Source organism: Cetorhinus maximus, chromosome 17 (genome assembly GCF_964194155.1).
Source record: "Cetorhinus maximus chromosome 17, sCetMax3.hap1.1, whole genome shotgun sequence".
In the NCBI taxonomy this organism is placed as follows: domain Eukaryota; kingdom Metazoa; phylum Chordata; class Chondrichthyes; order Lamniformes; family Cetorhinidae; genus Cetorhinus; species Cetorhinus maximus.
Window position 1 is genome coordinate 21,331,963 of NC_135895.1, and position 27,541 is coordinate 21,359,503.

At 43.2% G+C, this 27,541-nt stretch overlaps 1 long non-coding RNA gene across 1 annotated transcript; it reads right to left on the reverse strand.

Annotated features, from left to right (window-relative positions):
• Positions 1–15,057: 15,057 nt before the first annotated feature.
• Positions 15,058–26,269, reverse strand: LOC144692732 (uncharacterized). The gene is made up of 2 exons (XR_013579371.1): positions 26,191–26,269; positions 15,058–18,184 (listed from the first exon to the last, which is right to left on the reverse strand). It is a non-coding gene; the product is annotated as an uncharacterized LOC144692732 (long non-coding RNA).
• Positions 26,270–27,541: the final 1,272 nt, after the last annotated feature.

Genomic DNA, 27,541 nt, shown 5'->3' on the forward strand with positions numbered 1-27,541 from the left:
AGTGCTTCAAATTGTGTCCCATAGTCCCTGGACCTCTGCAAGAGAACATGTCTCACTGATTTACAACACACGGTAGGCATTTCTATGATTACAGCTAATATTCTGTTTATATTTTTTTGTATTGCTCTTCTGTGATAAAATACACCATTACGTTTTCAGTTAGTTAAAAAATGAAAGTAGAAGCTGAAAGTTCACAAAATTATTTGGTTGGTTTCTGCTATTTTCATTCAATTTGATTTGCCAGTTTTTCTACTGCTTACTTGTGCCTCATTTTCACTGAAACTAATTCTGATTTGTTCACATTCATTCAGTCAAACAGTTCATTGGTAACTTAATTAAGAAGACCTCAGATCAACCAATCACTATTGATTACCTAATTGGCAGGTGACATCCTGAGGTTTTTTTTTTATTCATTCATGGGATGTGGGTGTCGCTAGCTAGGTGAGCATTTATTGCCCATCCCTAATTGCCTTTGTTCGGAGGGCATTTAAGAGTCAACCACATTGCTGTGGGTCTGGAGTCACATGTAGGCCAGACCAAGTAAGGACGGCAGATTTCCGTCCCTAAGGATATTAGTGAACCAGATGGGTTTTTACGGCAATTGGTCATCGTTAGACTTTCAATTCCAGATGTTTTATTGAATTCAAATTCCATCTGCTGTGGTGGAATTCAAACCTGACTCCTGGGTTTAAATCCCACTGACTGGGGAGGGGGATGGATTTGATAGCTAGGGAATGGAATTTGTGGCGGAACTGAAGATAATGGCTTCAGTCTTCTCGATGTTTAACTGGTTGAAAATCTGTTATCCAGGACTAAAGGTTGGACATACTGTTTGACAACAATGGAGGCGTTGAAAGATGCGTCGGTGAGGTAGAACTGGATGCTGTTGGAATACATCTGGAACCTATTATGTTTTGATTGGTGAATGCGAGTGCTAATATGTTGAGGAGAAATAGAGGGGGCCAAGGATAGATCCTTGGGGACTCCAGGGAAAACAATGGGCACAATCCCCCATGCCTGCTGGTGTCGGGTGTGTTCGGTGGCATGAGCAGACAATATAGCGAGAAGGCCAAAAATCGGTTTCATGATGTTGTGAAACCAGTTTTCAATCGTCTGCTCTGCCCATCAATGGCGGGCTGAGTTTCCCACCATCGGACTTCGGGAACCTCATTGTAATACATCTGCATATCATTATAAAGCCAGCCCGCTGGAAGCATCCCCCCCCCTCCATGCTGTATGGTCTACCCACATCAGTGGGAAAATACACCGGTGCAGAACACGTCTTGACAAGTGTGACGTGCAGAAGTTGGGACTTACCTTCAGGGCCTTGCTCACATCGCAGACACCTGAGGAGAAGAAGGTGCTGAAGTCCAACAGCAACGGGGCTCTGGGGGAACGGCCATGGCATGTTGGGTGGATTCTCATGGACATGACTCCGCTGCGAAGCAGCTCACGGAAGGTGGGAAGTCACCGTTGAGGGTCTACTTACAGCGGGTGATGGTCGAGGGGGTGGACAGGAAGGTCCAGCTGTGTTTGGGAGAGGAAGATGTCCTGGGGGTGGGAGAGGAAAGTTAAAGAATGACTGGGAGCGGAAGAGATGTCGGGAGGGTGGTGAGTTAGGTAGGGTGGGGGGGGGGGGGGGGGGGAATGAAGGTGTCGGGGGATGAGGTTGGGGGAGAGGGGCTATGTGGGGAGGAGGGGGGAACGGGGGAGAAGAGGGAAACTGGGGAGGCAGATGTTGGAAAGTGTAGGGGAAGCAGTGTGGAGAGAGGAAGGAGCCTGGAGGGGTGAGATGAGGGAGTCCAAGGGAAGGAAGGAGTCCAGCAGGAGGAAGGAGTGTGGAGAGGGGAGGGAGTCCAAGGGGAGGAAGGAGTCCGGGGGAGGAGGGAGTGCAGAGAGGGGTGGAGTAATGGTGGAGGAAGTAAGGGTGGAGGAAGGAGTTGGAAAGGGGGAAAGAGTAAGCCTGGAGGAAGAAGTAATGGTGGAGGAAGAAGTAAGGGTGTCTGAAGGAATCATGAATGGGTAAGGACTAAGCGAGGGGAGTCCCGGGTGGGGGAGGTGGAAGAACTAAGGGGGGAAGAGTCCGGAGGGAGGGATGTCTAGGTGAACGTGTAGGGTAGAGCTCTGATGAATCCATGACTGCCTCCTGGGGAGCAAACTGAAGGTGGGCATGGTACGAGGGAATGATGAGAATGACCGAGGGCAGAGTGAGGAGGTAGGGTGGGAGGCTGAGGGTTCGACGGTATCAGCAGGAGGGATGGCGAGGGTGGTTGGTCGGGACCCAGAGGCAGACACGACACTGAGGGTGGGAAGGAGCAGGGACGGTGAGGGTGGTTGGTCAGGACCCAGAGGCAGACACGGACACTGAGGGTGGGAAGGAGTAGTTCAGGGAGGGTAATGTGGATGGGGTGCGATTTTTGGGAAGGAGGAGAACATACACGATCACCTGGACATCCTCAAAGAAAACAGTTGTGGGTGGTAGGTCATGGAAGGGAGGTGGAAGGTGATGCCAGGGGGGTCGATAGCGATGGGGGAATGAATATGGGTGACTGGGGGAGGGGAAAAGATGGGGGGAGAAAAGAAAAGCTGTAGCACTACCATGCTGGCTAAATCGAAAGAGAAACGAGAGTGGTGGTGGGCGAGAACAGGCGCTGCATGGGGAGTGTGATCAATGGGTGGGCGGAGAGGCAGGTCAGCTCAGATGGACAACTGAAAGCGAACCCCACCAGGCGGCATTGAAAATGCTCAGGACATTGAGATGAGTGTGATGCGGCAAGGATCCGTGTGCCTGGGAGAGAGCTTGCACGAGACCCCGAAAGGCCCTGCCACACATACACTCCTACCCCAGAATCTCTCGTGGTCTGGCTGCGTGTGGCTGAACTGCCAGTATGGGGGGGATGCATTGGGAGGACTTGCGAAGCCTATAAATGAAGCTGAATGACACCATTACACATTACTCAGTGAAAGTGAATATATTCCCAGATTATAAAGTGACAAAATATGTTCACCCGTGCAAACAGCTGTGATCAGAATTTCTTAACTTTTGAAAGCCTTAGACTTCCAATTGCTGCCCTGACTTCTGCAGCAGGGGTGGAGACAGCCTGTGCAATGCTTGTCCTCCTTGCCACTGAAGACTTTGGCATGGGTCCTCTGGAGAGCCGAGGCCTTGGGGGCCCCAGCTTACTTTGGCTGTCCTCCTGTGGGCCAGCTGCTCCCCCTGCAGTGACAGAAGATGAGGTGGAGGGGGTCACAGACAAAGGGGACTCAGAGGGACCGGACATCATCTGAGATTCCTGAGTGGATGACCCAGGGGCGTGGAGCTGCTGCTCCTCCTCTTCCCTTCGGGTGCCCGAGGGCCCCAGCCTGACTCCTTGAGCGGAAGGAGCACCTGAGGGTACGTCGAGGTGCCCTGTTTCCCGCTCCCGTTGCCACAGCAGGAACTCACCCATGGTTACCGCTATGGAGTGAGGGCTGCACACATCTCTGCGTTCTGCAGGATCAGGGTCTCCACGGTGTCTGCCATCCCCTCCATGGAGACCTCCATACACGCACATATGGGCACCACTTCATCAGGCAGCAGGTGGACGCACCCCTCTGACTCACGTGCCACTCTGTTGAGGGCTTCCAACAGCTCTGTGTGATGTTCCCCCACCTTCTGCTGACTCTCCAGGATGTGTTGGAAGGCTGAATCCAGAGGCTCATCATCTGACTCGGACCTCACAGCTCCCTCTTTCCCAGCAGTCCTCCGAGTGCCGGGGAGCTTGGCTGAACCTGCCTCCTCCTGCTGAGGACACGCGTCTGTGCAGTGACCACCAGATTGTGAACCTGAGCCTGCTTTGGATCTAGGTCCCACCGAGGTGTGTTTCTCTGCGCTGGTGGACGGTGTGGGTAAGCGCGGTGACGGGTCTTCCAGGCTGCTTATTTCCAGCTCTTCAATGGAGGAGGAGTCCCCTTGGCTGGAGTTGAGGATGTGGATGGAGCTGAGGGACTGGCTGGCTGAGGGTATCGGGTGTTTGGCAGAGCTCCCTGTGAACCAAAGTGGAGATAATTGGTGCATGGCAGCCAGAGTCAAAAGCAGGAGAGAGAGAGCACTCACGTTTGCGTTGAGAGAGGGATGATGTGGTGCAGGATTCTCAGATGGGTGTTGGCTGCTGACCTCGCTGTCACAGCAGGCATGGTCCACATCCTCACCAGTCAGCGCGTTGGGCACATTCCTCAAAGTGAGTGAGGGACCTAATGTGGGCCACTCCACCCCCGGTCTGGGACCTCTCCCTGCTGCTGTGAGCCAGCTTCTCCTGCATGAAAACAGATGGAGAGAGTGTGAGCAGGACACATGGCACTGCATGGAATGTTTGTATGGTGAGGAGAGACATGGATGTGATGAAGACATGAGTTCGAGAGGATATGAGCCTGATGGAGATGAGGGTGTGTGAGAGTTAGTGGTGTTGTCTCTTGAGGTGTGAGATCCCTGTGGATGTGTGATGGGTTTGTGAGTGTGTGGGTTGAAAATGATGAGAAGAGTAAGTACCCTGGAGGAATGGATGGGACCATTCATCCTGTTGTGGCACTGGGTGGCTGTCCTCTTTTGCAGGGCATTGGCGCTGACCACCGCCTGCCATGCTGGATTAGTGATGCTGCTACCCCTCCTGTGGCCAGAGCGGGGGTAGAGGACATCACAGCGGGCCTCCACTGTGTCCAAAAGGTGCTTGAGCAACGTGTCATTAAACCAGAGGGCTGCAGCCTTCTTGCCTGTCGGTGCCATGTCTTCTGTGCGGCAGTCATGTGCTGGAAGCACTGAGAGGTGTGCACGCGGCTGCACTTTAAATATGGCGCCCAGTGTGATGAAGTGCCGAGGTGATGGCGTGGTGGGTAAATGAGTGCCTGCCAGCCATGGAAATGGCGTGTTTCCCAGGAATGCATAATTAATGGATTGGGGTGATAACGACGTGAGGAGCCGCCATTGCGGCCAGAGGGTAAAAGGTAATTTCTCTGGCCCGCTACTGCACTTACTGCAAACCTGGGATGATTCCGCCCAGTGTTGGAACAGAAAGAAGAACCATTGGACTGGTGTAATTGGAACCAGCCCCACACAGCTTGGCGGTGAAGGTATGTGTTGGATAGGACGATGTATTCAACTGTGCCAAAGATTGCAGATAGGTTGAGATGACTGAGGAGGGATAATGCAAAATTTGTTTGGGAATAAATATTAAGATGGAGTTGGGGTGGAATACTGTGTAGTATATATTTTCCTCTGAATAAAAAGTGAGCTATTTATTCATTTGAGCCATTTTGAATGTTTAAGCTATTAGAAGACTCTTTACTCCAAAGATCTTCTACCGATGTATACACTGATTCCAAACTCCTGATTCAAAAAGAGTATTGTAACTGGGCTTTTTTTGACAAATGTCCCTCTACAAAGCCAGAGTGTGGAATTAGACACAAAACAGAAAATACTGGAAAAACTCAACAGGTCTAACAGCATCTGTGGAGAGGAAAAAAAACCCAGAATTAACATTTTGAGTCTGTATGACTCTTCTTCAGAGCTAAAGAGAAGTAAAATGTGATGAAATTTATGCTGTATTATCACTCCACCTGGACCCCTCCCTCTGGTCTCTTACCTGCTCTTGATCATTTCATTGAGAACTGTCGACGTGACATCGGCCGTCTCAATTTTTCTGCTCCTCTCACCCACTCTAACATGTCTCCTACTGAACTTGCCACATTCTGTTCGCTCAGGTCCAACCCTGACTTGGTTACCAAACCTGCTGAAAGGGTGGTGCTGTTATTGTCTAGCGTACTGACCTCTACCTCACAGAGGCTGAGCGCCAACTCTCAGACACTCCCTCCTTAGACCATGACCCCACCACTGAACATCAAGCCATTGTTTCCAGGACTGTCACTGACTTCATCTCCTCTGGAGATCTTCCCTCCACAGCTTCCAACCTCATCGTCTCCCAATTCCAGACAGCCCGCTTCTACCTCCTCCCCAAAACCCACAAACAGGACTGTCCCAGTAGACCGATCGTGTCAGCCTGTTCCTGCCCCACAGAACTCATTTCTCGTTATCTTGACTCCCTTCTCTCTCCCCTTGTCCAGTCCCTTCCCACCTACATCCGTGATTCCTCTGACACCTTACGTCACATCAACAATTTCCAGTTCCCTGGCCCCAACCGCTTCCTCTCCACTATGGATGTCCAATCCCTCTACACCTCCATCCCCCACCAGGATGGTCTGAGGGCCCTTAGCTTCTTCCTTGAACAGAGGCCCGAACAATCCCCATCCACCACTACTCTCCTCCGTCTGGCTGAACTTGTTCTCTCACTGAACAATTTCTCCTTAAACTTATCTCACTTCCTCCAAATAAAAGTTGTGGCTATGAGTATCAGCATGGGCTCCAGTTATGCCTGTCTCTTTATGGGGTATGTGGAACATTCCTTGTCCCAGTCCTACTCAGGCCCCCCTCCCACAACTTTTTCTCTCGTACATCGATGACTGTTTCAGTGACGCTTCATGTTCTCGTCTGGACCTGGAAAAATTGATCAATTTTGCTTCGAATTTCCTCCCCTCCGTCACCTTCACATGGTCCATCTCTGACACTTCCCTTCCCTTCCTTGACCTCTCTGTCTCAATTTCTGGTGATAGACTATCTACCAATATTCATTACAAGCCTACCAACTCCCACAGCTACCTCGACTACAGCTCCTCACACCCTGCTTCCTGTAAGGACTCCATCCCATTCTCTCAGTTCCTTCGCCTCCGTTCCAATGATGCCACTTTCAAAACGGCGCTTCTGACATGTCTTCCTTCTTCTTTAACCAAGGTTTCCCACCCATTGTGGTTGACAGGGCCCTCAGCCGTGTTTGACCCATCTCCTGCGCATCCGCCCTCACACCTGCCTCTCCCTCCCGGAACCATGATAGGGTGCCCCTTGTCCTCACTTTTCACCCCACCAGCCTCCGCATTCAAAGGATCATCCTCCACCATTTCCGTCAACTCCAGCATGATGCCACCGCCAAACACATCTTCCCTTCACCCCCCAGTTGGCATTCCGTAGGGACTGTTCCCTCTGGGACACCCTGATCCACTCCTCCATCACCCCCTATACCTCAACCCCCTCCCACGCCAGATTCTCATGCAATCGTAGCAGGTGCAACACCTGCCCCTTTACCTCCTCCCTCCTCACCGCCCAAGGGCCCAAACACTCCTTTCAGGTGAAGCAATGCTTCACTTGCACCTCCTTCAATTTGGTCTACTGTATTCGCTGCTCCCAATGCGGTCTCCTCTACATTGGAAAGACCAAACGCAGACTGGGTGACTGCTTTGCGGAACACCTTTGGTCTCTCTGCAAGCATTACCCAGACCTTCCTGTTGCTTGCCATTTCATCACTATCCTGTTCTCATGCCCACATGTCCATCTTTGGCCTGCTGCAATGTCCCAGTGAAGCCCAGAGCAAACTGGAGGAACAGCACCTCATCTTCCAATTAGGCACCTTACAGCCTTCCGGACTTAACGTTGGTCAGAATCTTCGGGTTGGCAAGCAGGGGCGGGGTCTGCTCACCGACATGTAAAATGACGTGCGGTGACATCGGGCGTGCGTCCCGACGTCACCGCGTGTCATTCAGATCTTGAGTTTGGCGGGCGCGCACCAGAGTCGGCTGCGTGCCTGCGGAACCGTCAAAGGCCTATTAAGGCCAATTAAATGTCAATTAAACTAATTGACTGAGCTGCCCGTCCAACTTTAAGGTTGGCGGGGGGCAGACGAAGAGCCCAGGTGGCCTTCGCATTTATCATGAAACCTCATCCATGGGCGGGATGAGGTTTCATGAAGGTTTTTAAAGCTTAATAAAATTTTTAAATAAAATTCATTGACATGTCCCAGCTCATGTGACACTATCACATGAGGGGACATGTCTTAAAATTTTTTTTTTCTTTATTAAAATTTTCAAAAATCAAACTGATCTCCCTGAGGCAGCTCTTTGCCTCAGGGAGATTTCTGCGCTCTTTTGCGTGCATGTGCGAAAGGGCACAGACCCCGACTCAGCCAATTCCCCCTCCCGCCCACACAGGGAGTGCTCACCTGGGTGAGCCTTAATTAGCCCGCCCATGTAAAATGGCGGCGCGCAGCCAATCGCAGGTGGCAATCGGCCATGTGCCCGCCCGCACCCACTCCCATTCAACCCCCCTGACGGGGAGAAAATTCTCCCCATTGAGTTCATCAACTTCAGACCATCAACACTCTCCTCCATCGTCACCCCTTTTTTATCCCCTTTTTTCAATATTCATTTTCATTTTTAAATTTTTATTTTAAAATTATTTAATTTTTATTTTTTTATCCACATATTTTAATTTTTATCTATTTTCATTTTTATTCATGGTTTTATCCCCACCTTTTATCCTATTTTCAATCCTTTGCCCCACCACCATCCCCTCCCCCCACATCACCCCCCACAAGGGCCATCTGTCATTTGTTCATGTTGCTCTTTCCAGAGTGCTTACCGCTTGTCCTGCTATTATCACATTCTGCTTTCTGACCTTAATGCCACCATCAGCACCTCCTTTAGCCAGTACCACTACCATTAACACCCCTTTGTCCTTTTGTTCATGACATCTCTGGAAATCTCCTCTTTGCCCCCACCTATCGCTGGCCTTCTGTCTAGCTTCACCTGCTTCATCCCCCTTAAACAGTATAAATTTCATTACATTTTTAATTCTCTTTAGCTCTGAAGAAGAGTCATACGGACTTAAAACATTAACTCTGTTTTTTTCTCTCTCCACAGACGCTGTTAGATCTGCTGAGTTTTTCCAGCATTTTCTGTTTTTGTTTCAGATTTCCAGCTTCCGCAGTATTTTGCTTTTACCTATGGAATTAGACAGTTCTTTCAAAGAGCTGGCACAGGTGTGACAGGCTGAATGGCCTTTTTCTGTGCTGCAAGATTATGCAATTCTATTCTATGATTAAATCTGGATCATTTGATCACCACCTGAATCTATTTTTTTCCAACAGAACAGTCAAGAAAATTTGAGAATATTGTTAATTGAAGTAATTGAGAAAACAATTTCTGTTAAACAGAAATTACAATCATATATGTGTTATTATTTTTGATCGTTAGGTACATATTATATAATCAAGGGCTCTATTTTGTTGCATCATTACGTTTTGATTTTAAAATAGTAATCTGAAATGATAAATGGTAAAGCGAATGTGTTTACAAGGGTAATCTAAGGCTGACACTTCAGCATAATAATGAGGGAATGCTGCACTGTCAGAGGCACCTTCTTTTGGATGGGAATTTTACCAAAACCTCATCTACTCTCTTGGAAATGTAATAGATCCCATAGCACTATTTGGAGATGAATTGCCCATCCCTAATTGCCCTTGAGAAGGTGGTGGTGAGCTGCTGTCTTGAACTGCTGCAGTTCATGTTTTGTAGGTGCATCCACAGTGCTGTTAGGGAGGGAGTTCCAGGATTTTGACCCATCGGTAGTGATGGAATAGGGGATTCTGGCCAATGTTTACTTTTACCAATGCTGTCAAAAGAGATTGTCTGGTCATTTATCTTATTGCTGTTTGTGGGATCTTGCTGTGTATAATTTGCCTGCAGCCTTTCCCTATACTGTAGCAGTACAATATGGGATCTGCAACTCACCATGGCACCTTCCAAACCCGTGATCTCTACCACCTAGAAGGACAAGGGCAGCAGACACATGGGAATACCGCCACCTGCAAGTTCCCTTCCTAGCCATACACCATCCTGACTTGGAAATATATCGCCGTTCCTTCACTGTAGCGAGGTCAAAATCCTGGAACTCCCTCCCTAACAGCACTGTGGGTGTACTTACACCGCATGGACTGCAGCATTTCAAGAAGGCAGCACACCACCGCCTTCTCAAGGGCAACTAGGGATGGGCAATAAAAATGCTGGCCTCGCCCACGATGCCCACATCCTGAGAAAGAATGAAAAAAACAGTGATTACACTTCACAGTGTATTTAATTGGTTGTGAAGTGATTTGAGACATTCTGAAGTCACAAGGTGCGAAGTAAATGTAAGTTTATTCTTCCTTTCTTGTTCTCATTCTCATGCTGACACTTGTGTAATATGAAAATTGTGATTTGTAGGCTTAGGTCATTAGCAATGAATCACTTAGCTACTTTTCTTTTGGAAGACTCTTATTTTAAAAAGTCATGTTTGATCAATATTTGCTAATTGGCACTTTGTGGTTTGATGCCATTTTTAGGAGTTGCCAGTGGATGAATTGGCAAGTTATATTGTCATGAAAAGCTGATTATAGCCACGAATTACTTACTGGTATATTGAACTTTTTAAGGGAGACTTGTGTGTTTTAAAATCATTTCAAGCAAGGACACTGAGCAAAAGATGGCTGATAATGTAAAGTGACCATGTTCTGGACAAATTCCTATGTGGATTATACTGACAGACCTGTTCTGAAAGAACATGGAATGTTGCACCTGAAGAGGTGTCATGGCCTTCTTTAAGCAGACGCACTTAAAAGCGAGATAGGAAAGATGCAAAAGACTGAACTTTAATCTCCTGTGGTTGCAGGGACAAAAGACTGATTACCACATCTCAATAAGCACCTAAAATCCATCTCCCATTGATTCATTACTCAGAATGTGTAAAATGGTCGGAGATCAAAGAAAACAGAATCTGACATGGTTTTTTGCCCTTACAGGTATACACAGAGAAAAATGGGTTAAAAAGCTAGATTCAGAGCACTGCTTGTGTGCTGTGAGAGTGACAGCACAAGAAGACCAACTAGTCATCCCTGCAGTTTCAGGTGAAGTCTCTTTCTCTCTTTTGCTGGAGGCAAAGCTCAGCAAAGCCACAATCAAAAGAAAACAGGACAGCCTGTTCAGCCAACCTGCAGAACCAAGTGTCTCCAAACCAAATGTTAAACTGCCAAAGCCAGCTCTACCAGAATCACCCAACTTAACGGCCACAATGTTTTGCCATCTCTGGACAAGCCAAAGACTGATGTGTATATCTTTTAAAACTTTTATTTAGGCTCTTAACTTATCATTTCTGATCTGTGTGTATACGTGTTGTGTTTTTATTATTTTTCTTGGGTTTTTGGTAACTAATAAACTTACTCTTTCTTTGACTCAAGAAAGCCTGGTTAAATTGGCTCCCTCTAAAACACAAATATGTCTGGACTGGGAAAAAGTATCCATGGGGGAAGGGATCCCTTTTAAATTAACCTTGTTGTGACCAACCAACGGAATTGAATAAAGGAGGAGAGCCAGTTCATTCCTCCTCACTCGGGAGCATAACAAAATTGGGGTCCCATTCAGGAAATTAGCAAATTGGTGGCCCTCGCCTGGGAACTGGTGGTAACAATGTATAGGCCATGCTTCTTATAGTTTTGTTAATTGGTTGATTATCAGAATCCTGACAAGGTTAGCCTGAGTAATGTTGGGATGGTTTATCTTCTTGATGACAGATTGCCCTCAGCCTTTATTGTGTGAAATATAAACTGATGAGTGTATGGTTGGATCTGATTAGAGCTTTGTTGAGAAAGCATGAAAGTTGATGTGTAAAAATACTGAAAGATTTCTAGGAGTGGTGTGTCACATGCAGGCAGACGATAATGGCATATTAGTCCAGATAATCTGATACTAAGGATCCTTTTTTTTTCTCAACAGGAAGCATAATGACTTAATTATAATAGAAAGAGTGAAATCTGTTCCTGTAGGGAAGTCAACCATTCTATTCAAGTCACGTATGAACTATTTTTAGTAAAGTAAATGGCTATTGACTTGTTACATGTTAATATTCTGTAGGTATCCCATGTTGTAGAAGATTTATAAAAGGTACATATTATAGTTTATCTCCTGCATCAGTTTCTTAAAATACAAAATCGATGTTGATTTCTTATTGCTTCAGCCTGTTCAGATCTGCTCTTTTAGCAAAAGGATTTATTTAACACACGAGCGTTTTCTCTTTTTGAATTTTAATATTTCAATGTTGATTATCAGGCTTCCTTGATCACCAATAAATGTGAATTCTGGATTGCTTAGCAACCAAATGGTTATATGATCCCTAACTATACCGTCTCCTCAAAGACAAAAATGTTTTTCCACAGGAAAGAGCAACAGTTGTGTTTTTGTCAATATGCCATTGTTCTGCCAGTTTTGGAGAGGCATCATTGTTTCCTTTGTATCCCTTTCTTCCTCTTTCTTCAGCACCTAAATATCATCATATTGGGTCTGCTGGTAATGTCTTGTTTCAGGCAAGCTGCCTTTATTGTTCCCGTTCCCCCACCTACATATTATCTTTCCTCGATTTGAATGATGTTGTCTTCGATTAATGTCCACAACTGTCTCTAGTTACTTTATAATGGTGTAAGAGTAATTGGTAAGGTCTTCATTTCCCCGTTCTACCGTCGTGACTTTGAACCTTAAACATGCTCAGACATCTACCTTGAAAATATTTAAATGTAGGTTGGAGTGGGTTATTTAAGCTCCATATAATTTATTAGTTAGGCCAAATTTAAAATATTTTATGTTGATTTGAGCAACCTATCTTCAAAAGGGCAATATTGTATTGGAGATGGGTGAGGGAATAGTAATGAGGATGTTATGGTGAGGCTGATAGAATTAGACTTGTTTGAGATGGGATATGATTCAGGTCTTCGAAATGCTCAAAGACGTGGATAATGTATATGTTTGAAGATTTGTTTTTAAGTCTTGAACTGTGAACATGGAACTGGAGACTGAACAGTAAATTAACACGTCTCAAGAAAGCTTATGATGTTTCGCTTAGATTTCTACAGCATAATAAATATATTGTTGCTTTTCCCCAAACTGGTTATCTTTAATTAATCTTCAGTTTGCATATTCTACATTAAAAATTCAAATAATCGAGACTGACACTGCAGTCCAATAGAGGGAGTTCTGCATTTTCAGAGGTGAGACTTTAAACTGAAGTTGTGATGACAAAGAATGTCTTCCCATTTTGAGCAATTCTAATTCTCCATTAAACTAATTTGCAGACTCTGTTTCAACAATTTGAGTTCTCATACCATGTTTTTCTGGGCTGTTTTCAAAGAAACTTGCTTCTAGCTTGGAGAAAATGAAGAATAGACCTGGGCATGTGTCCCAGATTGTTTCATTCCCCTATTTTCACCATTTATTGACCTGTAGGAAGAGGTGTAGGTCTTTCAAGCCCTTTGAGGCTGTACACTCATTCAGTTAGATTGTGGTTCATCTGTATCTTAACTACATTTACCCACCTGGGTGTCATATCCCTTAATAGCCTTGCCCAACAAAAATCTATTAATCTCAGTTTTGAAATTTTCAATTGATCTAGCCTCAACAGCTTTTTGGGGTGGGAATTCCAGAGTTCCATAATACAGCACAGTGGTGAGAGAAAACTCAAGGGTTCCAAGTCAGGCTAACATGATATGTAAATTTAGCAATTCATTCTGCTCTGCTGCTGTATAATCTTAGTTCTTATAAATAAACTTAATTTACAGGTTAGCCTGGACCATTCAGCCCATGTGAACACCAGTGGTAAAATAAAATTGTTAATTCTATAGCATGCTAAACCATTCACTCCATATATAACATCCTATGTTTTGGATTGTACATGTGGCTTTCACAATGGAAGCCACCTTTTGCTATAGTCATATCATTTATTAATTTGGCAACATTACTCACTGCAGAATGGTCTGGGGCCAAGACTAGCCTCAAGTCAAAGGATATTTTTTAATATGAAATGTTTTAAAGAGGCAAACATTAATTTATGTTATGATCATTGCACACTTCCCAACCTTAAAAGTTTTGGTTTCTAAAAGAAATCTGGTTGGGGAACACAATAGGGTGTGGGGTGGCTTATTTTCTGGCAGTAATGATTCATTGTGAATCATTATGGTCACCTTGCATTTGGAGAGGGATGTGTACAGTAGGTTATCATTGCTTTCTGCTTGAAGCACCTTTAGTGTGGGTTGCTTTTCTATTGGGAGGCTAATATAAAGCAAGGCAGGGATAAATTAGAGCGACATATCGAGGGAACAAATCTATATCCCATACCTGTGTAGCAATCTTTGTCAAGAAGGGATTTAACAAAATCATTACTAGAACATGCCCATGGTCATACAATGAACTCCTTTTCTCTAAGGATCATAGTTGTGGTAATCCTATTGCAGTGCCACTAAGATAAGGACAGAGTATTACTTCTAGACCTCAAGGTAGAATTTAGTCTCACAAATCAGGCCTACACAGTATTGGTGAACTTATCCTCCAAATTATTTTTAATTTAATTCTTTTTATTGTCTTGGCCAAGATATGTGAACGGAATTTAATATCCAAACTCATATTTTTGACAGCTACAATAAATGCAAACCATTACATATAATTAGCTTTTTAAAACTACGTTTAATAATTTTTCTTGCAAGAGCTAAAGGAGATTATGCCCGCAGGTTAATTCATTTGTATGCAAATTGTGAAATGCAAACAAAATAATATAATGATATTGTACATCATATCAACTGATTTCCAGAGGTTTGTGCTACCTCTAAGACTCTTCAGTTCCATAAAATGAACTGTCATTTATATTCCCTCATTTGTCCCCACAGCCTTTAACCAGGGATTCAAATTAACAGTAATTAGCTTCAGGCTGCAGGAACAGGAGCTGGCGACTAATTTTCGATCATTAGAAGCCGAGTTGGTTGCCTGTTCTCAACCCGTAGAGAGCCTCACATTAATAGATAATGTCTGCTGCAAATTGTGCCTGTAGTTTAAGCCTGTGCTGAAAGCCATTTTTTTCTAGCCCATGAGGAAGAGCAATGGCGAAAGATAGGAAGCTGAACTTATAGGTCTGCATTTTACTGTCAATGGGGAAGCATTGGTAATTGTTGCTGATCTCTAAGAAAGCTGCCCACAAAGCTTTAGCGATCTCCGTGGCTTGGATTTCCTTCCTGAAAAGTTTGAATCTGGTGCCACATCAATGGGTTCCATAGGCATCCAGCAAGAGTGGTGTCACCGAGTAAAGTAATTAGTCAAGCATTCTCACAGACAGCAAACCAGGAAATTAAATGCACTGATTATCCTTCACTCTTTAATGTATTTTTATAGAGAGCAGAAAAATGATAGGGGCATACGCATGGGATTAAGATAGAAGCTTAAATGCCATTAACAAACTTAAGTTCTTTTAAAGACGGTGTACATTTATTATAATGATGAAATTTGACATTCTGCAAATATAAAATTAGTTTTCCAGGTACAGAGAGGTTCTTCAGCGGTAATTATGAATTTAGTATGTTGTTTAAAACTCAATTACATTTCATTCAACAAAGTGTAACTTTCTCAAGGGTTTTTGCAACAAGACCTATCATGGGAAAGGGAGAATTGTCATCAGCTCAGTGATTTCTAATTGATTTCTGTCTGCAGGGACTTCAACAGGGTACTTTGTGGAGAAGTGTAGAACTACTGACAGCAACTTAAGGATTTCTGCATTTAATTGCCCAAGTGTGAACTCCAGAAGTTGCTGTCCGTTTCAGACGTCTAATGATGGTGAACGCTGTCGGTTTTGCTGTCATTACTACTCAAAGTCTGGGCCATACCCTGTATTTATCCTACGGCAGATAGGAGAAACTCCTTCCTGTGGCGGGGAAGTCCAGCACAAGAGACAAAACCTTTAAATCAGAGCTAGCAGCTAGGCCACTCTGGGGGAGATGTTAGGAAGTATTTATTCACACAAAGGGTAGTGGGAATCTGGAACTCGCCCACCTCAAAGGCTTTTGAGACTAGGTCAGTTGAACATTTCAAACTGAGATTGATAGATTTTTGTTGATCAAGGGCAGTAAGAGCTAGAAAACCAAGGTGGGTAGATGGAACTAAGGTACAGGCAGGCTATGATCTAACTGATTGGCAGGACTGGATTGAATGTCTTAATGTTCTTATATAATCTGAGGGGTGAATACCAAATTTAGAGGACACGTGTATTGTGAGGGTTGAATGGTGAAAACTTCTATATAGCTGCTTTAAACCAGTCCAAAATCTCCCATGATCAATCTTAATTTGTGTTTGGCTCCACCCCATCAGTGAATGTAGTAGTTTATTCAGATTTCTACTGGTGGATGTGAAAACATACCGAAGCCACCCTTGCTGGATTGCAGTCAGCAAGGATCCCCACTGGTGTAAATGTAGGGAGAGCCATATTATTAGTGCTCAATTGTACCATTCAGAATAAAGTAATCACAGGCTAATAACATAGGAAAAGGTCAGCATTTTTGTTGATTTTAGCCAACTTGAGCAATACCTAATTGTAATATAAGAATGATGACTTATGACTGTATAATTGCATTACGAGTATAATTTATGGGGGCCTGTAAGAATGTATCAGAATTGGTTTAAAAACGAAGTAGGAAATAAGCTTCAAAATAGTTGAAACCTTTTAAGCACATAAAACATCGTCTGTGACATTATGTGCTGGGATAAAAATAGCCAATTTTCAAATCACTGTAGCACCGCTCATTTAATCATTTATTCAGCAATGCAATCTAAACAAAAACAGAAAGCACTCAACAAAAGCATGTGTTTAACACAAAAGTGATTAGACTCCAAAATGTGTTGCAGCCTCTAAATGAAATTTGGCTGGGGATTGATTGCATTTAGTGTACTGAACATTAAATACCAGATAATTAGGGAACATTTTATGCTCAGAGCAGGCTTTTTGTGCTTTAAGTGTTGGGCTTAGATCAGAAATTCTGTACACCAGGACCGAGTGCAAAATGGTTTATCTTTCAGCATTGTGTGCATTTGGACTAATTGAAAAGCGGTTTAGCTAGCAAAATTGGGTAAACTGGAACTAAATGAGAAATGGTTCAGTACACTGGGTTGCTTTACAATAGGAGTGATTTGCGAAGTGTTTTGTTCTATTGGTATTTTATAGCTGCATCAGGGTCTTTATTGTTCTGGAGCTGACTGTATTCTGTGCTTCTAGTTTATAGCTTTATATTTCTTTACTGACAATGTATTAATGCGCAGAAGACTATTACTTGAGAATGCAACATAGTGAAAATATTTTAATTCATAAGTTTTTACTAAATGATAGCACAAAGGCAATGGTCTTAATTTGCTTTAAGTATCCTCAGCAACCATAAAACACATTAACCACCTTGTCATTGGCATTGATTCTGCGTGGGAGCTATTTGTTGCAGAGTGGGTGGACAAAAGTAAGTTATTGCTTAAGTAGATGTGTTTTCATATCTGAGTGGCCCCAGTTTCAGAGAAATTATCATTGCTGTTTATGTGCAGACCTGATGGGTAATTTCAACTAAACATTAATCTTTCCCCATGCTGGCAGGCACATATAGGTCTGTTGGTGACAACATTGTGTAATGACATCAGAGAAGAGACAGTTTCAAAGACGATTTCTTTATATTAAGGATGGCTATCAACATTGATTTGTCAGATAAGTGTTTTCTGGCTTGGCATTAGTAATTTTTCAAACTTGTTTTATAAGTTGTTTTTTTTAAATTTACTCATGTCATAACACCAAAAACTTGATGATTTGTACCTGGTCGTATTTATCCTTTTACTAGGACTTGGAAGTCAAATCTCTACCCTTGGGAAACTTGGTTCTTATTGACTAAAGCTGTCATTTGCACTGTGACAAAATCAGGTTTCAAGATACATTCTGAAGAACTTAAATAGCTGTCTAAGCAATAGCATCTCACCCATCTTAATAAAGACACAGTGTCACTGCACTCTTGTCATGGGCTGGCTTGATATCTAGAGAAGCAATGTGCACTTTCAGCCCTTGCGCACCATGTAGATCCATGACTGTGAGGAGCAGATGATGAAGTCAGCTATTGAGTGACACCTCTTTTTCGGACATTATTTTTGGTACCTTTCAGTGCCTTGTGATTGTGAAGGAGTGATCGGTGAAGGCAGCTATCATGGCTGACCTTAGCCTTATTGTTTCATCATGGGACTGCTCTTGCAAGCTTTCACTCTTGAGGGAACAAATCCCTGGTGGCAGACTGATGGACAAACACCAAAGGAGAGTTGAAAGATCACTTTGCATACAGTTCCAGCTGGTTTACTGCCATGGTTAATAACTCAGCTTGTTTCGTTCCAGACGCTGTGAGGTCTCGATCAATCAAGTTTATTAAAAGAGCGTAGGTGGTTCACCCGGATATTTCTTAATGGTGCTCATCTAGAAAAAAAACGTACGTTGTCAAATACAATTTTCTTCTAATGAAAAATGCAAGCATTGGTTTTGGTTTTTTAATATTCCATTACCAGTTCTGTCAAGACATTTTACCAGACAAGACATGTCACATGTATAATACATCCTCATATCTCTGATAGAACCTTCATTGTTTATCCTATAAATAAACCCAGTCCTTCAGAATTACTATTTATGATGAACCAGGTAGTTTTGAAGAACTCAGATTGTCCCCTGGTATCAAGTATGGGGCTATTAAACCTGGTCTGACCCTGCTCTTGGTGCACTGCCTGTGTCTGTAGTGCAGCCAATATCTCACATCATGCTATAATGCAAAAACAGCTTATTTGCCTAATATAACTGACTTGGGACACAGGATATGAAGTAAAGGGTTTATTTTAAAATCCGGTATCAGGAGTTATTAAAGAATTGTTGGCCGCCCTTAAAGCTGTACAACTATTGAAATGACTGTGGCAAAATCAGAATGCCTAATGTCTCCCAGTCAGGATAAGTTCTACTTGCAGGAGATGCTGGAGAAGAAGGCTGATACATTTCGCAACTGAGGGGTATCCCTTTCTGAAGAGTAGTGTGAATGCAGCCTGGATGAAGGTAACAAAGAGTAAATGTTCAGATCCTGGGAGAAGGAGAAGAGGAAACCCGATAGCTCAGAAAGCTTAATGTGGTCAGTATGCTCACACTTTAATTTTACAATGTAGCCTTACACTACATCTTAACAGCAGCGCACTGTAAGCTTGTTGGAGCTTTACAAAGTGAGAAGGCACAGCAACTGTTCACCTACTTTCCAAATGCTCAGCTATGTCTCTGCTTTAGCACTGCACTCTGAATTGCTTCCATATGAATGCTTTTATCCTCTAATCTATGAAATATGACAAGGAACAGACACCATTCAGGTAACACAAGATACTTGCATAAGAGCGTCTGGCTATATACGTGACAAAAATATTTATCAAGGGCACCAGATGATGCTTTAAGTCTTTCACCTTAACTCCTCATTAAGGAACTTTCTGGATTTATCACTCCGGTTATGTTTAATGGTGAATGATGACCAAATTTGGCTGACCAACCTGTCTTGCATCAACCCGTATTTGCACAACCAACACCCCCTCAGGATTCTCAGAGTGAACGAATTAAACCTTTCTTGCAATTATCAAAGAATTTGTACAGCAAAGTCATGAACTAACAATTGTTTATTAACCTTAGAATCTAAGTTAATGGATCTTAAATTAAACATTAAGTATGGCAAATGATTAATAGATAGGATTAATTGACAAAATAAATAAGTTACAAAGGGCAGTCGCGTCAAAGTGATTCAGCATTGAATCTTGCTGATTCTAAATTTACAATTGCGATCAGTGCCTGAGATTGATATAAATTGGTTATATTAATTAAGGATTAGACTTTGAGGTAGCTGACAAGTTAAACGTGTTATATAGCTGATCCATTGAATAGATTAATGTCTGTACACTTGTAGTTAGCATTGTATGCAGAACTTTTATGACCTTGTCCTTATGCACTGTCGTGGATGAACTGATTGCTTTTCCTTCCTCTGGGAGGATGGTGTTGGCTTTCTGAGACATCACAGTGATGAACCTTTATCTGTCGCAGTGCTACTTATTCCTTTTGCATCCTTGGTTCCTGAATAAATTGACCTTTCTTGCTGGTAGCTATATCTGGTCGAGCTTTCTTAAATCTCACCTCCCTTGATCTCAGAAAAACTTCTACATCTAACTGACAGCATTTATATCTGCCAGTAGGTATGACAATACAATCTTAACTTCTATCACCTTTCCTCTCCTGTCAGAAATAAACTCTCTTACAAGACAAAGTACTACTAAAATAACTAGAGCTAAGCCAAGAATTAAGGATGGAAGACCGAAATTGAACTTTCGGTTCAAAAATACCAGTTTATGTACTTTCATTTCCAAAGAAATCTCTCCAATCTACTAACCTCTCTGGGAAAGGGAGGAGGGAAGAAAAGAATGAAGAGGAAGATTTGTGGCAGGGTGGAAGGTAGGAGAGATTAAATGACAAAAGGGATGATAGTGAAAAGGCACTTTGTCAGAACTGGGAGTGCTTAGAGACATAAGCAAAGGGCCACTGACTGGAAACTCTGCTATGTGGAAAGAGCAGGGACTAATTGGATAGCTCTCTCAAAGAGCCAGCACAGACATAAAGGGCTGAATGGCCACTTCTGTATTGTATCATTCTATGAATTGTATCATTCTATGTTAGGAGATTAGTTAGGCGATAGAACTAATGGGTGGGTATCGAATTGGAAGGAAGTGACGAGTGATTCCCCATAAGTATCGGTGCTGAAACCTCAGTTATTATATTAATGACATAGATAATGCAATAAAGAGCCATGGTTGGGTGAAAGAAATAATGGGTGGGTATTGAATTGGAAGGAAGTGACTAGTGATTCCTCATAAGTATTGGTGCTGGAGCCTCAGTAATTATATTAATGACATAGATAATGCAATAAAGAGCCATATATTCAAGTTTGCCAATGACACAATGATTGGTGGAATAGGAAGTATTGTAAATGATAGCATAAAATTGCATTGAGACATTGATACATCAAAGTGAGTGACACAAACTGTGACAGATGGATTTCAACCCAGGTAAGTGTGAGGTCATCCATTCCAGACCACAAAAGGATAGATCAGAATATTATTTAAAGGTTGAAAAGCTAGGAAAAGTGGAGGTCCAAAGAGAGCTAACGGTGAACTGAAAAGTCTTAGTCAGTACGAAAAATAATTAAATAGTCTAATGGAATGTTAGCCTTAATAATTAGGGGAGTATAAAAGGGAGGAAGTTTTTCCATGGCTGGACAAGGTTAGACCATATCTGGAATGCTGTCTACAGTTCTGGGCATTGTGCCTTGGAAAGACTACTTTGGCCTTGGAATCGAGGCATAGATTACAAAAGTAGGGAGGTCATGTTGGAGTTGTATAGAACTTCGGTGAGGCCACAGCTGGAGTACTGTGTGCAGTTCTGGTCGCCACATTATAGGAAGGATGTGATTGCACTGGAGGGGGTGCAGAGGAGATTCACCAGGATGTTGCCTGGGATGAAACAAGTTATGAAGAGAGGTTGGATAGACTTGGGTTGTTTTCGTTGGAGCAGAGAAGACTGAGGGGCAACCTGATCGAGGTGTACAAGACTATGAGGGGCATGGACAGGGTGCATAGGGAGCAGCTGTTCCCCTTAGTTTAAGGGTCAGTCACAAGGGGACATAATTTTAAGGTGAGGGGCAGGAGGTTTTGGGGGGATGTGAGGAAAAACTTTTTTTACCCAGAGGGTGGTGATGGTCTGGAATGCGCTGCCTGGGAGGGTGGTGGAGGCGGGTTGCCTCACATCCTTTAAAAAGTACCTGGATGAGCACTTGGCATGTCATAACATTCAAGGCTATGGGCCAAGTGCTGGTAAATGGGATTAGGTAGGTAGGTAGGTCAGGTGTTTCTCACATGTTGGTGCAGACTCGATGGGTCAAAGGATCTCTTCTGCACTGTGTGATTCTGTGATAGGTGCAGCACAGATTCACCAGAAGGTTATCAATGCTCCAAGGGCTAGGTTATAAAGAAGGAATATATAAACTAGGTCTGCATCCCTTGGAATATAGAAAGTTAAGGCGTGAGGATTTTAGGATTTAAAATAAATATACGGTAGAGAGAAACTTTTTCAGCTGGTGGTGAGTTTGGACAAAAGGTAATAACCTTAAAACCTGGGCCAGGCCATTCAGGAGAGAAGTGAGGAAACATGTCTTCACACAAAAGTATTATAAAATATGGAACTCCTTCCCACAGTAGAAGTTAATTCAATTCATAATTTTAAATCAAAGATCAATTTATTTTTGCTGGACAAGGTTATAAAAGGATGTTGAGAGAAGGCAGGTGGATGGAGTTAGATACAGGTCAGCCATGATCTTATCAAATGGCCAGAATAACTCCAGGGGCTGCATAGCTTCTCCCTGTTTGTTTCAATATTGTTAGTGTAGTTTTCAATTGTTCAGTGTTGTTTATATGTGTTTGATATCTGTTCCCTGTGTGTGATTAGTTAAGCTTTGGCGTGGTTACTGAGAAAAATAAACTAAATTGTAGGCAAGTAGCTGGAAGCATGAGAGCAGACATTTTAAAGCATTGAATAAAATTACTTCTGTGAACATATAACTAGGAATGTACCATTTCTGCATACCTCCAAGGCATAAAACACAATAGCTAGCTTAATGAATGATCTCTTGGCATCTAGTTTTGATGGCTTATTCCTTATTCCTGTAAGAAACATTTGCATTTATGAGCCTCGATTGCTAAGTTAGCAGTGACCTATTCCTTTCTCTAGCATTCAGCCTCCATTTTGAGGACATTCTTGAATGCATTTCTATTACACCTGCACATCCAAAGGCTCGGACAAGGTGGTTAATGACTGGGATCCTCTACCCCCACTGATTGAAGCAGGTTCTCCTCTTTTCCACCTGCTCCATAGCAATGATCCTGGTGCAGAGGCCCACAACACCACAAGTAGTAACCCTCCATGTTATCCTGCTAGGTGAAAATCAGGGCCTAGTTATATGCACTGTCTGCACCCAATACAAGCCAATGCTTTTAGTGTTAAATTTTTGGCAACTTGGCATATCACTAAGCACATAGAACACTATTATTATTACAATACAGTTTAGCTCTAAATATAGCTACAGTCCTGCTAATCAACAACAGTTCTGCTCAGCCAAGTCTTTAGACTAGAGCCTGTTCATTTGAGGTAATTCCATTTATTTGATTTAGTAGAAATTAACTTGAAGCTAGCTAGCAGCCATAGTAGTTATTTAAGATAGTTAAAAAAACAGCTAAATTGCCAAATAGCTGGAACTAAATATGCATCTTGAAGCTCTCAGCATGAGTTTGGGATCTCAGCTAACTAAGTAATGAGGGTTAATGGATGAGCTGCTCCTAAGCCTCTGCCAATGCAGCTGGGGGATAAACAAGAGCAAGCAGGTAATTCATCCTCTCATTTTCACCTGCCTGTGGGGAATACATGGTCTCTGCCTGGCTCCTGCAAGGCATCAGCATCCTATGTCCTGAACTTATAGTATGCAAAGAAACAGGCAGCAGCCCCGATCCAATATCGGTATTCCAACAAGGTAGAGAGAATCCGTAGTGAGATTTTAATTTTGAATCTAATAGTCTGATTAATGATAGTCAAATTTGGTGTAACACCTTTTAAAGCATATCATGCTTAATATGATGAAAATACTAAAACTCCACAGGATTTGTACAGTATGACTACAATTTTAACAGCTGAAACACACATGACTGTCTAAAAAGCAAAGGTGGTGGATTTGGATTTTAAAAGCCGATAACTGCGTGCGACAATGTTCCATTTAGGGGCTCATCATCCCACCCCAAAGAACATTGCAAACACATCCAACATTGAAAATGCTGAGCCTGCTGGGTCCTGGATTAACTGGTCCAGATGTGTTTTAACCAAGGGCCCTTAAAAGGGCCACTTGCAGCTGCCACTAATAACGGTGGTACTCCTGGCTCCACCTTAAAACTGTAAAACTGGACCGCTACCATCCGTCAACCTCACCCCACGCCCGCCATCCTAGCCGGCTGATGATCTACGCAACATCCCACCACCCCTGCGATAAGACAGATGTGTCTGGTGCTGTGACAGGAACCCTAAAAAAAGACCAATTTACCTCGGATTGCATTCCGGTTCAGGCGCGATCCAATTTCTAGACCCAGAACGATTGTAAATTGTAATGGTACTGGCAGGCTGAGGAAGGAACTCTGTATAGTGAATTGTTTGGTGTGGTCTTTTTTAATAACAGAATCGACTCAACAAGGGAGCTTAATCATAAACAGTGAGAAGCTGTGCAGCCTCGGCAGAAGAGCAGCTCTGATTATTGCATTCGTTCTATTTAAAGAATGACATTCATTAATTCAACATGGAAAACCTAGATATCTATCAACCAAGAAAATGAGCAGTCATTGATTTAGTTGTCATTTTATCACTGACTGTTAAGAATATAGTGCACTTAGAACAAACACAGTTTCTTTCAGTGTGACTGATTTACCTTGTTATTTTGTATGTTTTTCATAGCAGTCTAGCAATGATTGATGAATTTTATTTTCATCCTGCCAACCTCTTGCTTTCCACCAGTGTCATTTATTGTCTGTTAAAATACATAATAGAAGTCTGGTCTGCACACATTAGGAGAAGAGCCTGTGGCTGGGTTATATCTCGGTATGAATTTCCTTTTTGACCAAACACATAACGAGACTTTTAACACTATATTTAATAAACGTGAGAGCTATAGAGGAAAATAGGCATGTGCTGACAAAAGGTGATTTATTTACTGTCGGGTTGGTGCAGTGAAATGGATTGTGACAGCCACGGAGACACATGTCTGCTATCCTGATTTCATACAGGTTGTTAATTTAAATCAAAGAATGTATTCATATTGCAGTTATGAGTCCATAAATCAGAGTTTTACTGAAATAGACTGGGTGAGGTAAAAATAAGCAAAGACTGCAATGATAATGTTAAAAAGGATTTAAAACAGTCTTGACATGGGTTTGAAACCATATTAATTGCTTCAACATTCATTTGGAGCTTCTGCACAATTGCCTCTATGTTCTGCACCCAGGGTATCAAATCTGGTCAAATATATACACCTCTCAGATCCAACATTCATCAGTCTGTTTTTATGGAAGCAATTTTTGTCACAGAAATTATGTGTAATTATTCAGTGGAAAAGCATGCTGCGGAGACAACCCCGTCCTTAGAGTTTACAAGCAATGCTGCTTGATGCATTTGATCATTTTTTTTCATTCATTAATGGGATGTGGGTGTAGCTGGTGAGTATTATAGCCCGTCCCTAATTGCTTTTGGGAAGGTAGTGGTGAGCCAGCGTCTTGAGTCATAGAATCATGGGAATAATTACAGCACAGAAGGAGGTCATTCCCACATGGGAACACCACCACCTGGAATTTCCCCTCCAAGCCACACACCATCCTGACTTGGAAATATATCGCCGATGCTTCACTGTCACTGGGTCAACATCCTGGAACTCCCTTCCTAACAGCACTGCGGGTATACCTACACCACATGGACCGCAGCAGTTCAAGAAGACAACTCACCACCACCTTCTCAAGGGCAATGAGGAATGGGCAATAAATGCTGGCCTGGCCAGCGATGCCCACATCCCATGAATGAGTGAAAAATAACCCTTTGAGCCCATGCTAATTCTCTGTAAGAGCAGTTTAGCTAGTCCCATTCCCCCACCATTCTTTGTAGCCCTGCTGTTCTTCTCCCCCTTCTGGTGCTTATTCAATTCCCTTTTGAATGCCACAATTGAATCTGCCTCCATTATCCTTTCAGGCAGTGCATTCCACATTGTAACCACTGGCTGCATAAAAAAATTCTCCCCCATGTTGTTTTTGGTTCTTTTGCCAATCACTTTAAATCTACTTCCTTTGCTTATTGACTCTTCTGCCAACAGGAATCCATGCGGTGAAAGTGTCACCACAGATTTGTTAGGTGGGGATTTCCATGATTTTGACCCAGGGATGATGAACAAAAGGCATTGTATTTTCAAGTCAGAATGGAGTGTGATTAGAGGTGAACTTGTAGGTGATGGTGTTCCAATATGCATTTCTGTTACTGCTGTTCTTCTGGAGGTAGACCTTAAGGTTTTGGTTAGTTGCTAATTGTTGCAATGCATCTTGTAGATGATATGCAGTGTTTCCACTGTGTACTAGTGGTAGGGGGAGTGATTGTTTAAAGTGGTGGATGGGGTGCCGATTAAGTAGACTGCTTTGTCCTGGATGGTGTTGTGCCTCTTGAGTCTTGTTGGACATACACTCATCCAGGCAAATAGATGCATCACAGCACTGACTTGTGCATTGTTAATGGTGGAAAAACCTTAAGGAGTCAGGAGGTAAATTACTTCTGCAGAATTCCCAGCCTCTTACCTGCTCTTGTAGCTACAGTATTTAAATAGCTGGTCCAGTTCAGTTTCTGGGCAATGGTGGACCCCAGGATGTTGATGGTGGGGGATTCTGCAATGGTAATTCTGTTGAATGAAGAAGGGGAGATGGTTAGATTCTCTCATTTGGAGGTGGACATTGCCTGACACTTGTGTGACACAAATGTTATTTGTTGCTACTTAGCTCAAGCCTGAATGTTGTCCAAGTCTTGCTGCATGTAGGCACATACTGCTTCAGTACCTAAGGGTTGTGATTGGTACTAGATGCTATGCCATCATCAGGAAACATCCCCTGAGGTCATTCTGACTTTATGATAGATGAAAAGTCATCGATGAAGCAACTGAAGATGGTGAGGGCCTAGGACACTACCCTGAGGAACTCCTAAAGCAATGTCCTGGGGCTGAGATGATTGACCTAGAACTACAAGCATCTTCCTTTGTGCTAGGTATGACTCCAGACAGTGGAGAGGTTCTTCCCTGATTCCCATTAGCTTAAATTTAACGAGGGTGCCTTGATGCCACACTCGGTCAAATGCTGCCATTACTGAATGCACAAATAGTCATGTAATGTGTATGCATACTGCTTGTTTATTGATGAAAGTGTATACTTTTATAACCAAGATCATCTTAGGAATTCAAAGAGATACTTTAGCAACCGACAATACATGAAATATTAAGTGAAAGGATTTGTTATTTTTTATATCTGTTCATGGGATATGGGTGTCGTTGGCTAGGCCAGCATTTATTGCCCACCCTTAATTGCCCTTGAGAAGGTGGTGGTGAGCTTCCTTTTTGAACCGCTGCAGTCCATGTGGTGTAGGTACACCCACAGTGCTGTTAGGGAGGGAGTTCCAGGATTTTGACCCAGCGACAGTGAAGGAATGGGAATATATTTTCAAGTCAGGATGGTGAGTGGCTTGGAAGGGAATTTCCAGGTGGTGGTGTTCCCATGTATCTGCTGCCCTTGTCCTTCTAGATGGTAGTGGTTGTGGGCTTGGAAGGTGCTGTCTAAGGAGCCTTGGTGAATTGCTGCAGTGCATCTTGTAGATGCAATTACTGTGCGTCAGGGTGGAGGGAATGAATGTTTGTGGATGGGGTGCCAATCAAGTGGGCTGCTTTGTCTTGGATGGTATCCTTGAGTGCTGTTGGAGCTGTGCTCATTCAGGCAAGTAGAGACTATTCCATCACATTCCTGACTTGTGCCTTGTAGATGGCGGACAGGCTTTGGGGAGTCAGGAGGCTTCCTAGCCTCTGACCTGCTCTTGTAGCCACAGTATTTATATGGCTAGTCCAGTCAGTTCCTGGTCAATGGTAACCCCCAAGATTGTTAATAGTGG